We start from the raw sequence: 16,113 nt of genomic DNA, 5'->3' as shown, positions 1-16,113 counted from the left end.
CAGCCCCTTGCTACATGCAGCGCAATCTGTTGTACTTCCCCTTTAACCCAGGCAAATTCAGCCGTTTAGTGTAAGAGTTACTGTAGCCAGCCGGCTATTAGCCCCTATTCAGCAGGCCGAGCTTTAATCTCAATTCCGTCCCAATTATATGGAGATTAAAGAACAACCATTTGCCGAGGAATCTGGCCGGAGCAATGCCCCCGTTATACCGGGGACTTTATCTCAGTGAGCGCTTTCATGTGTTCGGGGGAAGGAAACAAGAAGCGCACAGTTGGCCGATGTTATTGCAAATCAGCGAGGAATGTGACTGCGTCTGAGTGGGACTTTCTGCAGAGCAACGTGCGTGGATTGGGGGGTGTGAGCTCTGACTCCCAATCAGCACCAAGAGGAGGGGTCCCCCCGGCCGCCCCAACTCCTGATATGGGCCACCGCCGTCTGTGAGACTGACCCTGCTTCCATCCGCTCCGTATCCAGGCACCTTCCCATTGTGTCTGCTCAATTCTCTTGCAGCTCCTAACATTGTATTGTGAGTTTCTAGTGTTCTGATTGGCCACTTGCCCTATACTAGGGATGAAGGTAATGCTCTGATTGGCTGCAGATTTATTCTAGTACTGCCCTCTCCAATGTTGAAGGTTCAAGGTTGAAATATTCTGATTGGCTGCTTGCTTGTATATTATTATTAACATTTATTTATAAAGCGCCAACATACCCCGCAGCGCTGTACAATAAGTTGGTTAAATACATTGGGCATACAGAGTAACATATAAAGCAATCAGTAACCGATACAGGAGGGGAAGGGAGCCCTGCCCAAAAGAGCTTACACTCTACAAGGAGTAACATATAAAGCAATCAGTAACCGATACAAGAGGGGAAGGGAGCCCTGCCCAAAAGAGCTTACACTCTACAAGGAGTAACATATAAAGCAATCAGTAACCGATACAAGAGGGGAAGGGAGCCCTGCCCAAAAGAGCTTACACTCTACAAGGAGTAACATATAAAGCAACCAATAACCGATACAAGAGGGGAAGAGAGCCCTGCCCAAAAGAGCTTACACTCTACAAGGAGTAACATATAAAGCAATCAATAACCGATACAAGAGGGGAAGGGAGCCCTGTCCAAAAGAGCTTACACTCTACAAGGAGTAACATATAAAGCAACCAATAACCGATACAAGAGGGGAAGAGAGCCCTGCCCAAAAGAGCTTACACTCTACAAGGAGTAACATATAAAGCAACCAATAACCGATACAAGAGGGGAAGAGAGCCCTGCCCAAAAGAGCTTACACTCTACAAGGAGTAACATATAAAGCAATCAATAACCGATACAGGAGGGGAAGGGAGCCCTGCCCAAAAGAGCTTACACTCTACAAGGAGTAACATATAAAGCAATCAGTAACCGATACAAGAGGGGAAGGGAGCCCTGCCCAAAAGAGCTTACATTCTACAAGGAGTAACATATAAAGCAATCAGTAACCGATACAAGAGGTGAAGAGAGCCCTGCCCAAAAGAGCTTACACTCTACAAGGAGAAATGGTTGAGACACAAGGTGTTATTGGCTTAAAGGGGTGGTTCACCTTTCTGTTCAATTTTAGTATGTTATAGAATGCCCTATTCTTAGCAACTTTGCAATTGTTTTTTTATTATACTTTTAAGTATTTGCCTTTCTCTTCTGCCTCTTTCCAGCTTTCAAATGGGGGTCACTGACCCCGGCAACCTTAAACTATTGCTCTGCAAGACTACAATTTTATTGTTATTGTTTCTTTTTATTAATGATCTTTTAATGCAGGCCCTCTCCTATTAATCTTCCTGTCTCTCCTTTAAACTACTGCCTGGTTGCTAGGGTAAATAAGACCCTAGCAACCAGACAGCTGCTGAACAAAAAGCTAGATAACTGCAAAACCATAAAAAATGAAGACCAATTGCAAATTGTCTCAGAATATCAATGTCTACATTAGTGTTGGGAGATCTAGTAGTTACATGTGCTTAGAACTGGCTTATCCATAACATACTAAAGGTTAATATAAACGTAAATTAAATTTCCCCTTTAATTGAAAAGCTGATTGCTGCTGTGGGTTTACTACACCTAAAGCTGGCCATACACGCTCCGATACTATCGTACGATATTCGGTGCGTGTATGGCATGTCGGCGAGTCGACCGATATCGCAGGAAGCTGCTGATATCGGACGACTCGCCGATCGGGTGGGTTAGAAAATTTTGATCGGGCGCCATAGAAGGTGCCTGAGCAAAATCTGCCGTCAGGGCTGAATCGGCAGAAGGAGGTAGAAATCCTGTTGTTTCTACCTCATTATCTGCTGTTTCAGCCCTGACTGTGTGTGGCGGATCTGACGATGTTTCGTGCGACCGATGGCCACGTGTATGGCCAGCTTTAGTCCCTAGGTACCGCCCCCCCCCAGGTAAATAGCAACTACAATAGGAGGTCTCAGCTCAGAGAAAGCCCTGTTGCCCCACTCCCCCACTGGCCAAATACTTAGTTAATAAAGTGATAATTTCATAATCAGATGGGATCTGTGTATCTCTGTATTCAGGACAAACAGTGCAGGGAACAGTAAGGGATTGAGGCCATTTTCAGTTACTTTTACTAATGTTGGTTTAAACGCTGTGTATCAAAGAGCAGACTTTAACTAGATTTGATTTTGATTTCATAATGTAAAATGTTATATTTGGGTTTACTTCCCCTTTAAATAAAATAATGTCTCCCCGTTTTAGAGTGACAATGGAGAAAAAGCACAGGGAGAAGGAGCTGCGGGGGGCGCCGAGCACATAAAGCGACCCCAGGCCAGGGAGCCAATGAGGAGCGCCTTTGCATACAACTTTATTAGCAATATGGCTGCCACGAGCATGGATGTTATTTACATTAATCAGGGAGCTGTCGGCCAAGCATGACTAAGTCTCCCAGCAGCTTTATGGCTCTGACCAGCTGCTGCTCCCAGTAAGCCTCACAGTTAGAGCAAGAAGCACGCGCCGAGACCCTGCAACTCCCGGCACATCCCGCACCAAAGCCTTTAGCTAACTGCCCTAGGTTCCCCCCCAACAGCTCTGGGTTCCCGCCCCCCCCCCAACAGCTCTGGGTTCCCGCCCCCCCCCAACAGCTCTGGGTTCCTGCCCCCCCAACAGCTCTAGGTTCCCGCCCCCCAACAGCTCTGGGTTCCCCCATTAAAGGAGAAAGAAAGGCAAAGTCACTTGGGGGTGCCAAAATGTTAGGCAGCCCCAAGTGACTTTAATCGCTTACCTTTTACCCCGGGGTAAAAGGTTCTCAGTGAGAACAGCCCCAGCCCGGGGTAGCAGCGATCGCTTCCTCCTTCCTTGCGCGCATGCGCAGTAGAGTGAATAGTGGAACTTTAGCATGCGCCGACCGCTGGCATTTTCGGAAAGGGAAGGAGGAAGCGCTCCAGGTGCTGGTGCTGTTTTCTCCGTACAGGGGCACTGGGGTAGGATCTGTAGGGGCCACATAAGATCTGCAGAAAGCCACCTAGGATCTGTAGGGGGCCATGTAGGATCTGTAGGGGGCCAAGTAAGATCTGTAGGGGCCACTTATACTGTTTGGACGCAACAGCACAATATCTACTGGTTAAACAAATCCCTTAACAAGTAGCGGAATCATCTCCCAGTGCCTGCGTCTGGTACTTGGATCAATAGCGAAACTGCGCCGCTGAATAATATATAACTCAATAAGGTCACATCAGGGGTGCAGGGTGCGTTCAACTGAGAGACAGGGAGAGGGCCACACAGTAGGGCCACACAGTAGGGCCACAGTCAGCCCATTATACATCTCACAGCAGTTGGGCTGCTCTATACACCCAGCAGTACGGCAGCCCGTGTGTGTATCAGCGCCGCCGAGGATTGTTATGTAAGATTAGATAACAGCAAAGTGCTGGGAGTATCAGTGACTCAACCCCGGCCAGTGGGGCGGCCAACAGAGTACGGGGGCAGCCTTGCCAGCAGCGGGCTTCCGCTTTTAGCACTGCATCACCATGCACCGTGCCAGGCAGATGGGGGGCACAGTTAACCCTTTCCCTTCTGGAGCCCTGCTCTGCCGTGTCATTGGCCGATTAATCAGTTTTGTTTTTCTGCAGCAACAGCCCTAAGTAGAATTCATTCTTGCAATCAACATTACCCATTAAACAGTCATTAACACTGCACAGGCCTCTACATGATTGTGCCCTATTGTTTTTGTGAATATGCACCAATGACATCGACGTAGGGAGTGTAAAGGAACCCAGAGGCCCCACCCATGCGGTGCCAATAGTGATGACACAAGCATTGCGCCTGGAACACTATGGAAATCAGTGGCAAAATGGCGACGGGGGCCACAGGGTCTGCTGTATTGCAGTCCCTCTACTTCCTTTTTATTTATATTAGTTGCACAGTGCATTGTTGTCTGGGGCGGGGGACTGTTCACGCCGGTCCCCCTTAAAAGATTTGTTTGCAGGGGGGCCCAGCGAGCAAGTCATGCCACTGATGGAAATAATGGGGTTTCAACATTTTGTTGAAAACTTCCAAAACCATCTTGGCTGCCCTCTTATTTCCCCTTGCCTCTCCTGCCATCCTTGTTTATTGATTATTGCCCCCCCCCCCATCACATCCATTGTTATTGGGACCCACACTGGCAAATGACCCTGCAGTCTGTATGGTAATGGCCAAACTGAGCAACAGACCTGTGTGGTAACATTGGTAAAGCATGCCCTAGACTGGTATCCCATATCAGCCAATCAGCAGTTTGTTTACACTGGTCAAATGCAGTTAGAATAACGAAAGCATTCATCTGATTGGCTGCATTTTTCTTTTAATGCTAGGGCATACCAGGGAGCAATGGCACAAAAAGTGACAGAAGAATTCAAACTTGTTAATGACAAATATTGACAGATTTGGTTTGAGTACATGTGGACGTGCCTGTGTTGCAATAGCGGTGCCCTAAAATATATCTTTGGGACAGAATTTATTGGCCATTATATCAATATCTTTTAAGGACCCAACAAGCTTTAGGGATATGCTCTACTGTGGCCCCTAAAATACACATCAGATCTCACCCCCACTCATCAGCGTGCTGTAGTTAGACCAGCCCAGATAGGAATCTTATTCAGCTGCAGAACAACATATGCTGAAAGGCCTCCTATGTAAGCGGCTGCCAGGTCTCTGAGGGGCAAGGCCCAACCTTCCACAAATGAAGAGCTGTTGAAGGAGAGGCCATGTTGGCCGAGTGGATAAGGGCTTGATTTTCCCCATAATCAGATAATATGGTCTAGATCAATGATAATTAATCACCTTCCCCAAAATAGATTTAATGAGCGTTATTGTCCCTTTGTTTCACTCATAATGAGGAAATTTCAATTTTATTCAGATTTGCAGTTGACCTCAGCCACGTCACTCACTCTGTCATTACAGATAATCTGATGGGGCCGGTTAGGTGCACCTTATACTAACCCCCTCCATTCCTTCTGGTACATAGAATCAGTTGTGCTTAATGCCGGCCCAGCAATACCCCTGCTCTCCCGTATCCATGAACTACTTGTCCCTACCAGCCCACCATACCTCACTGCCGTAGCCTCCTGGGCAATAAAAGACCCCCATTGCAGGACTACCATTCCCATTGGGAGCCTGTGGAGGAAATCGTTGATGACCGTTTGGCCTTCCTTCCAAGTGGACTTTTGTCCCTTGAGATGTAGACCTTTAGGCATCTTTTATGATGGTCCCCTACGCTACCTACAGTGAGCAACCCATATATTGTCCAGAAATTTAGGGGAAATCCCCCAATGCATGGATAGCGGATGGATACTCTTTCAGTCAAGGAACTGTTTGGGAGGAAACTGGACAGACTGGAGCAGTTCAGAACAGGACCAAGAACTGGAGCAGGAACAGGACCAAGGACTGGAGCAGGAAGAGGACCAAGGACTGGAGCAGGAAGAGGACCAAGGACTGGAGCAGGAAGAGGACCAAGGACTGGAGCAGGAAGAGGACCAAGGACTGGAGCAGGAAGAGGACCAAGGCAAGGCAGGGGAAGAGAATGAAGAGCTGGTACTCAAGTCAACACTACCTAAATGTTCAGGAATTGGGCACAGGAACTGCTTAAATAGGGCACCGCTGGCTCTAATTGACTGGCCTCAAATAGCCAATCAGGCTGAAGCAATATTGTAGGAAAAGAGTCAGGATCAGCATGAAACTGCTGGCCCAGTGGTACAGACAGAGCAGTTAGTAAGCAGGGGGTCCCAGTACAAAACCTGCCAAAGCCCAACACATATTTCCCTATTTGGAACCCCAGTAAGACCTGCTATGTTTTTACCTGCTGCCCAAGCATCAAGGCCTCAGCCTACTTTCAACTGGCCAACATGAAAATGATGTATACAGGGAGGTGTTAGAAAGGAAAGAAGCGTTGGGAGGCGGAGCTAGAATAACCTATCTGCTAGACCCCACCCAAACTGGGTAAAAATTCCTTATTTCCTTCCTTGCCATTCACTTCCTGCAGCCAATCAGAGCTTGTGAAACATGTATAAATATAAATATTTGTATTAATGCATAATCATAAATGCATTCTTTTGTCACAGGCACCTTTATATCCGAATCTGGCCATAAAGATATGACTCGCAAGGTGTTTTGTCTCTAAAGAACAACAGCCAAACAACCTGCTTCTAAAGGTATTCTAATTTATCTAGGAGGGAATGATGATAATGAGTAGAAAGCTGGGTTCATAGTTTGCTAGAGCCTTTGCAGCAATGCCATATTCCAAGGGTTTGAGCAGAAAGTTTTCTCTTTTGCCATTTTGTCAATGCTCGGGACCTGGGGTTTTCCGGATAAGGGATCTTTCCATAATTTTGATAATTATATCTTAGTTGGGATCAGGAACAGGTACTGTTTTATTATTACAGAGAAAAGGGAATCATTTAACCATGAAATAAACCCAATAGGGCTGTTCTGCCCCAATAAGGGGTAATTATATCTTAGTTGGGATCAGGAACAGGTACTGTTTTATTATTACAGAGAAAAGGGAATCATTTAACCATGAAATAAACCCAATAGGGCTGTTCTGCCCCAATAAGGGGTAATTATATCTTAGTTGGGATCAAGTACAGGTACTGTTTTATTATTACAGAGAAAAGGGAATCATTTAACCATTAAATAAACCCAATAGGGCTGTTCTGCCCCCAATAAGGGGTAATTATATCTTAGTTGGGATCAAGTACAGGTACTGTTTTATTATTACAGAGAAAAGGGAATCATTTAACCATTAAATAAACCCAATAGGGCTGTTCTGCCCCAATAAGGGGTAATTATATCTTAGTTGGGATCAAGTACAGTTACTGTTTTATTATTACAGAGAAAAAGGAAATCATTTTAAAAAATTAGAATTATTTGCTTATAATGGAGTCTATGGGAAATGGCCTTTCCGTAATTCGGAACTTTCTGGATAACGGGTTTCCGGATAAGGGATCCCATACCTGTATTTGAATATTTATATAAATATAGCTATTTATATTATATATATTTAGATGGGGGTTACAGATGGGGTGAACAGCAAAATCATTTTGTGCCCCTCCCCAAATTCCCAAACCTTAAGGAAGGTCCATTGGCAGCTGTAGGTACTGCTGATTTTATTCTCACATTCCTGGTCACACATATAAATTATTACTTAGTATAAAAAATAAAGGGTAAATTTCCCTTTTACTCTGCAGTGCATTAGAATTCCTTTAAATGCCATTAAATGATATTTATATTGATGGGGGGGGGGCACACACCATGGATTCCTCCAGCAGATGAAGAAGGGAGTAAATACAACATGCACCCAGTGACAGAACTCTAATCCAGATTAACCACCCGGCACCTCCGAGTTTATAATACAGAGCATTTAAGCGGATTGCAAAATGGCAATGGGAATTACTATCTGTCGCTTCCGGCTCTTTCTCTCCGTTACTGGGCAAGCAAAGTCTGACTTTGATTGGGTGCAATAAAAGAGTTGTCGGCCGCCCCGGGCATTTTGATTGGCCCTGTCATTATGGATTCATCTGTTGTCAAGATGTAGCAATGAAAACATCTGACACATTATAGGATTCTGGAAGTTGTGCCCGTGAAGTTATTGTGCCAAGCTGCATTCCCTATGGGATTACTGATATACACTATAAGCACTTTAGCCTCAATTCCAGGGCAATTGCAGCTTATTGCATGTTTGCCTTCCTGTTCTGTCTAAGCTGAAATGTAAAATATTGCCTGGTTACTAGGGTCAGTGACTCCAGCAACTAAACAGGTTCATTCTGAGGCCAAATTATTATTGCTATTATTCTATTTTATATGGCAGTGTTTTATTGTTTTGCCTAAACTTTAATTGCAATTTATCATTATGAAATGACCCCTTATCTTTAAAACCCCAGGTTCAAAGCATTCTAGATAATATGTCCTATACCTGTATATTAACCCCCAGATAGTATCAGCTTCACGAGAGTTATGTGGTATGTTAACTCCCGGCCAATGAGATACAGGAGAGGTATGTAGCATATTAGTTCCCAGCCAATGAGATACAGGGGAGGTATGTGGTATATTAGCTCCCGGCCAATGAGATACAGGAGAGGCATGTGGTATATTAGCTCCCGGCCAATGAGATACAGGAGAGGCATGTGGTATATTAGCTCCCGGCCAATGAGATACAGGAGAGGTAAGTGATATATTATCTCCCGGCCAATGAGATACAGGAGAGGCATGTGATATATTATCTCCCGGCCAATGAGATACAGGAGAGGCATGTGGTATATTAGCTCCCGGCCAATCAGATACAGGAGAGGCATGTGGTATATTAGCTCCCGGCCAATGAGATACAGGAGAGGCATGTGGTATATTAGCTCCCGGCCAATCAGATACAGGAGAGGCATGTGGTATATTAGCTCCCGGCCAATGAGATACAGGAGAGGTATGTGGTATATTAGCTCCCGGCCAATGAGATACAGGAGAGGTATGTGGCATGTTAGCTCCCAGCCAATAAGATACAGGAGAGGTATGTGGTATATTAGCTCCCGGCCAATGAGATACAGGGTAGGACATATGGAATATTACCTTCCTGCTGCCAATATAAGATGGAGGGGGGATATATATATATATATATATTAGTTACCAAAGACTTGAGATGGTATATTAACCCCCAGCCAATAAGAGATGAGATATAACAATAAAGAGGATATTACCCCCAACAATATGCATTACAGGAGATTGTTTTTGCTGTACCAACCCCCAGCATTTGAGATTACAGAGAAGGGATACAGTGGGCTATTAGCCCCCGGCCAGTATCAGGAAGAAGAGGGAGGAGCAATAGTGGTTTATGGAGCCACCACACAGGTACACGCGACATCAGTCTGTGTCTTACAAACCCCTGGCCAATGTACAGCAGGGGATTATGGGTATTTAGGGTACAGTAACCCCCAGCTAAATACACACGGGAGTTTGTGATATTAATGCCTATATAAGTACAGCAGGGACATCAGTTTCCCATCAGTTTCTATATGAATTCTATTCTCCACAATGAGCTTGTGATGATAAGGGGAAGCCACGGGGCCTGGTCCCACCCACGGGGGCCACAATAACAAGTTGAGGGAGGAGACGCTCTCATTAGACTGCCTCCTGCAAAACACACGGGTAGCAATTACCTGCATGACCCAAACCCCACATCCCCGTTACATCATCTCCCAGCGGATCCACCTGTAGTACCGCATTATCCACCGGGCATTCCCACAACGGCCCATTAACCCCTCAGGTACTGGGAGAAACCATCACACCCATCACCTTCAGCAGCATTCACTGTGCCTTTGTATGTAGCACCAACACCTGGTTACACACTGGGTTCCTCCTGATGGGCAGGGACTGATGGGAAAATGATAGGGACCTTAGATTGTAAGCTCACTGGGGCAGGGACTGATGGGAAAGTGATAGGGACCTTAGATTGTAAGCTCACTGGGGCAGGGGCTGATGGGAATGGGATAGGGACCTTAGATTGTAAGCTCACTGGGGCAGGGACTGATGGGAAAGTGATAGGGACCTTAGATTGTAAGCTCACTGGTGCAGGGACTGATAGGAAAGGGATAGGGACCTTAGATTGTAAGCTCACTGGGGCAGGGACTGATGGGAATGTGATAGGGACCTTAGATTGTAAGCTCCACTGGGGCAGGGACTGATGGGAATGTGATAGGGACCTTAGATTGTAAGCTCACTGGGGCAGGGACTGATGGGAATGTGATAGGGACCTTAGATTGTAAGCTCACTGGGGCAGGGACTGATGGGAATGTGATAGGGACCTTAGATTGTAAGCTCCACTGGGGCAGGGACTGATGGGAATGTGATAGGGACCTTAGATTGTAAGCTCACTGGGGCAGGGACTGATGGGGATGTGATAGGGACCTTAGATTGTAAGCTCCACTGGGGCAGGGACTGATGGGAATGTGATAGGGACCTTAGATTGTAAGCTCACTGGGGCAGGGGCTGATGGGAATGGGATAGGGACCTTAGATTGTAAGCTCACTGGGGCAGGGACTGATGGGAATGGGATAGGGACCTTAGATTGTAAGCTCACTGGGGCAGGGGCTGATGGGAATGGGATAGGGACCTTAGATTGCAAGCTCACTGGGGCAGGGACTGATGGGAATGATGTATAATCTCTGTACAGCGCTGCTGGATATGTCAGTGATATATAAGTGAAGGATAATTATATGAATGTTCTGATTCCCCCCCAGTGCCAGGCCTAGGGCCAGAGAACTTGCAGCCCACAGACCCAGTGAGTATGTACTCAGCGTGTGCGGGCGACTCCGTATGTTACATTCGGCTTTTGCCCTTACTGTCAGGGCCCCGGGCACTTAGTTGGTCTCCGCCAGTCGAACTGAAAGCTTTAATATGTTGTGTGGCTCTCGGGAGAGGCGGCCGCTCGGAAAGGGAAAATATAAAAAAAACTCTTCTAAATAGAAATTCAATTCCATCGATCAATAACATCACCCCCCCCCATTCTGTACTCCTCTGTTTTACCCTTTCCCTGCCTGCTCACTGCAACCTATTCACAATATTGTTATTTCTAACACGTAATCATAAAACAGATATTAGATACACAGACAGGTTCCCCCGCTGCTACTATAGGCACCATCTCTCCCTACTATACCTGCTATCCCACAGCCCCAGTCCCTTCCCAGAGGCTATTATCCCCCCACTGCTACTATAGGCACCATCTCTCCCTACTATACCTGCTATCCCACATCCCCAGTCCCTTCCCAGAGGCTATTATCCCACTGCTACTATAGGCACCATCTCTCCCTACTATACCTGCTATCCCACAGCCCCAGTCCCTTCCCAGAGGCTATTATCCCCCCACTGCTACTATAGGCACCATCTCTCCCTACTATACCTGCTATCCCACAGCCCCAGTCCCTTCCCAGAGGCTATTATCCCCCCACTGCTACTATAGGCACCATCTCTCCCTACTATACCTGCTATCCCACAGCCCCAGTCCCTTCCCAGAGGCTATTATCCCCCCACTGCTACTATAGGCACCATCTCCCCCTACTATACCTGCTATCCCACAGCCCCAGTCCCTTCCCAGAGGCTATTATCCCCCCACTGCTACTATAGGCACCATCTCTCCCTACTATACCTGCTATCCCACAGCCCCAGTCCCTTCCCAGAGGCTATTATCCCCCCACTGCTACTATAGGCACCATCTCTCTCTACTATACCATACTCCTACTCTGCTTGAACCCAGTGACTGTCTCTTGCCTTGTTTGGGGTAACCTAGTGTATTTTTGTTATCATAAAACCAACTTGTAGAGAGTGGAAATTTCCAAGAGTATAATTCACAGTACTACAGTATGTCCATGCTACCAGTAGGATTTCTGCTATGCCAATGCTAAATACACATCGTGCTTCTGGTATTAACCTTTGTAACCAGATATTCAGGTTTACTGAGTGTTGTGCAGACATAGAGGCATATGCTGTATATATGTAGCCTCATTTGAAAAAGTCCATTTTTATGTCATGAACGAATCTACAATTCTACATTTGCTGGGGGGCCCTGAGATTGGCAAGGATACACCTAAAGGGATTATTAAGCCCCAATCCAACATGGCACAAAGCCCTAAAGTAAGCGGGCCGGCCACACTTGGGTCCCTTACTCACTGGATGGGGCAGGAATGCTCAGTGTGGGGCATTTAGAGAATAGAAGCCTGAGAGGCCAATAGGCCACAGAGCTTTACAGCACATTAATAATAAGAGTGATTAATGCTCATTAGCCGCGCATTAAGAACCCTTTAATAGGAGCCTTTTTCCTATAGATCTGAAAGTGCGGAACATTCAATGGATCTTTCATGGAACGTGCGGAGATCAAATTACTGGGAAACAAATCTCTCGCCTTGTACTTATTCATTTTTAATGTTGTATTTAGAGACTGTGTTTGCTAAGGGAGCCCGTGGCCCGTATGCCCATAGCATTATGTTTGCACCATGTAATAAGCCAATTTGGCACGCAAAGTCCGTCTGAAGTTCTGCCAACCAGCCTGGGCCACTTTATATATTGGCCTTGCCCAACTGGGGCACAGAGCAAAGCAAACTTTTTTGGAGCCCCATTATATATCAACTTGTTGCCCTCTAGCAGTCAAAATATCAAAATTAATTGTCTCCATCTTGTCCTACTACCTTCATCTTGTCCTGGTGTCTCTGTCTTGCCCTGCTCTCTCCACCTTGTTCTGCTGTCTCCACCTTGTTCTGCTGTCTCCACCTTGTTCTGCTGTCTCCACCTTGTTCTGCTGTCTCCATCTTGCCCTACTACCTTCATCTTGTCCTGGTGTCTCTGTCTTGCCCTGCTCTCTCTATCTTGTTCTGCTGTCTCCATGTTGCCCTACTGTCTCCATGTTGCCCTACTGTCTCCATGTTGCCCTACTGTCTCCATCTTGTCCTACTGTCTCCATCTTGCCCTCCTGTCTCCATCTTGTCCTACTACCTTCATCTTGTCCTAGTGTCTCCGTCTTGCCCTGCTCTCTGTATCTTGTTCTGCTGTCTCCATCTTGCCCTACTGTCTGCACCTTACTCTACTGTCACCATCTTGCCATTTAGCCCTAAGGTCTCCATCTTGTTCTACTGCCTTCATCTTTCCATCCTGTTGCCATCTTGTCTAAATGACTTGATTTTGCTCTATTGTCTCTATCCTGTCCTACTGTCTCCATCTTGTTCTACTGTCTCCATCCTGCCCTACTGTCTCCATCTTGCCCTACTGTCTCCATCTTGCCCAACTGTCTCCATGTTCTTCAACTGTCTTGCTGTCTCCATCTTGCCTTCCTGTCGCCATCTTGCCCGACTGTCTCCATCTTGTCCCACTGCTTCCATCTTGTCCCACTGCTTCCATCTTGTCCCACTACTTCCATCTTGTCCCACCGCTTCCATCTTGCCCTACTGTCTCCATCTTGTCCCACTGCTTCCATCTTGCCCTACTGTCTCCATCTTGCCCTACTGTCTCCATCTTGCCCTACTGTCTCCATCTTGCCCTACTGTCTCCATCTTGCCCTACTGTCTCCATCTTGCCCTACTGTCCCCATCTTGCCCTACTGTCTCCATCTTTCATGCTGAGTTTGTACTATTATATAAATATTACAGGGGAAAAAACAAAACCCCTTTATTCCTGCTTTTGTAGTTGAAATATCCCGACACCGTGAGTTATACAGCTGCCCAATGGGGCGGATCACACTCAAGCTTGCGCCTCAATTAGTTTGCCCCTTAATTAGCTTGTAAAAGTGATCCCCTAATTATCTGGCTTCTGATTGGCTAGTATTCGCTTGCTCCTAAATCTCTTTCATCTGCTCAGTGCTAATTAACTAGCGGCTTCAGCTTGCTCTTAATAAACGTGCATTAGCTCCCTCCTAATTAGCTTGTGTTCGCCTGTTCCTAATTAACCTGCACTTAACTGGCTTCTCTGTTTGAAGTTTTATTCATACAGCGCCAGAAACGCCGCCGGCCGCGGAGCAACTCCCAGCAACCCCTGTGTATAGGTACCGGCCAATCACGTGGATCTGGGGACCCCGTCCCTTTGCCAACGGGAGAGTTTAGGGAAGTTTTGAGAGTTGATATTAAAAATCTTCCCCTTTTACATCTTTTAGGGAAGAATATGAAAGTGTTTCACAAGCGGCGCGTTTCCCTTTCCGTCATTCAGCGCCACGAGGGTTTGTATTTTTAGGAATTAGAAAAAAAAAATAGAAAGTGACAGAATTAGTAATGGGGTGTCACCCGAATAACCACATCCGAAGCAAAAACCCGAATGTTTAGCTCTGTTCCCTGGAATATATACGTGTAAGGGTTTGGGGGGAGTTGTAGTTAAACAACAGTGGCCCTATACCAGGCTGTGTTGCTTGGGGCCAGGGAACTGAGTATAATGGAAAAAGGCTGATTAAATGTCAAATAACTTTATTAAGAATGGCAGACCCCCCCCCCCCCCCAAAACCAGTGGCATAACTATTTCATGACACAGTGGCCCCAGTATTTAATGACCCAATGGCCCGACATTTCGTAACACAGTGGCCCCAGCATTTAATGACCCAATGGCCCAGCATTTCATAACACAGTGGCCCCAGCATTTAATGACCCAATGGCCCAGCATTTCATAACACAGTGGCCCCAGCATTTAATGACCCAATGGCCCAGCATTTCATAACACAGTGGCCCCAGCATTTAATGACCCAATGGCCCAGCATTTCATAACACCGTGGCCCCAGCATTTAATGACCCAATGGCCCAGCATTTCATAACACAGTGGCCCCAGCATTTAATGACCCAATGGCCCAGCATTTCATAACACAGTGGCCCCAGCATTTAATGACCCAATGGCCCAGCATTTCGTAACACAGTGGCCCCAGCATTTAATCACCCAATGGCCCAGCATTTCGTAACACAGTGGCCCCAGCATTTAATCACCCAATGGCCCGACATTTCGTAACACAGTGGCCCCAGCATTTAATGACCCAATGGCTGTGACGTCACAATGGTTGTGACATCAAGGGGGCGGGGCTATGACACAGCGATTGACTGATTGTCGTGTCAATGTCAATGCTAATTTGGGAAACCGGGCAGGAGGTACCTGGTAGACCCTATTATGATCCTTAGGGTCATGCATAATCAACAGCAAGTGAGGGGTTAATGTTTTAAATACCAAGTAAACCCAGTTTCAAACATAGATAATAGATATCTCTTTTAGTTAATGCAGAATTTTCTGACACACAAAGTTCGCTTGGAACCAGTGACAATTCCCAACCAATGAGACGCTGGCTTTTATTGTTGTTCTCGCTGCATCGGCTCAGTAAATACTAACTGCCAGTTGGTTGCTATGGCCATTTCACTTGTTTAAGGCAGTTGAGGAACAGAGCTAAATTCCCTTTACTGTTATCAAATTGCACTGCTGAATGCTCATTTGTGTTCCGCAATAAACCCCAACTCTATTTCTGTGGCTTGAAAATCAATTTACTTTCAGCTCATGAAAACAATGCGTTCGAGCGCTACGGCCCCATAAAGGTTTTACTTGGATAGACGGCGAATTACAGTGAAGTTAAGGGCTAAGGGCGTCCCTTTGTAATGGCAGCCCCCATATTGGTAACAGCATTGTGACATCCCATTATTTATATGTAATAGGACTGTCCAATTGATAACTCCAGCTGTTTTGTAACTCCCTGCACCTCTATACGAAACTGGCTCTCCATCTTGTACAACAGAAATCATTTAGCCCCACTGTCTCCATCTTGCCCTACTGTCTCCATCTTGCCCTACTGTCTCCATCTTGCCCTACTGTCTCCATCTTGCCCTACTGTCTCCATCTTGCCCTACTGTCTCCATCTTGCCCTACTGTCTCCATCTTGTCCTACTGTGTCCATCTTGTCCTACTGTGTCCATCTTGCCCTACTGTCTCCATCTTGCCCTACTGTCTCCATCTTGCCCTACTGTCTCCATCTTGCCCTACTGTCTCCATCTTGCCCTACTGTCTCCATCTTGCCCTACTGTCTCCATCTTGCCCTACTGTCTCCATCTTGCCCTACTGTCTCCATCTTGCCCTACTGTCTTCATCTTGCCCTACTGTCTCCATCTTGCCCTACTGTTTCCATCTTGCCCT

At 46.4% G+C, this 16,113-nt stretch overlaps 1 protein-coding gene and 1 long non-coding RNA gene across 2 annotated transcripts in view; one reads left to right on the top strand and one right to left on the bottom strand.

The window, feature by feature from the left end:
* The window catches only part of ncoa1 (nuclear receptor coactivator 1), a 237,102-nt gene that overhangs the window by 172,308 nt on the left and 48,681 nt on the right, over window positions 1–16,113 (bottom strand).
* Window positions 1–16,113, top strand: part of LOC108644836 — a 63,706-nt gene that overhangs the window by 46,496 nt on the left and 1,097 nt on the right. Inside the window, exon 2 of the long non-coding RNA XR_004222860.1 lies at window positions 6,561–6,650. This is a non-coding gene — a long non-coding RNA (uncharacterized LOC108644836). The remainder of the gene's footprint in view (window positions 1–6,560; window positions 6,651–16,113) is intronic.

The sequence above is a fragment of the Xenopus tropicalis genome, chromosome 5 (genome assembly GCF_000004195.4).
Source record: "Xenopus tropicalis strain Nigerian chromosome 5, UCB_Xtro_10.0, whole genome shotgun sequence".
Taxonomy (NCBI): domain Eukaryota; kingdom Metazoa; phylum Chordata; class Amphibia; order Anura; family Pipidae; genus Xenopus; species Xenopus tropicalis.
This window is presented reverse-complemented; position numbering and strand designations above follow the sequence as displayed.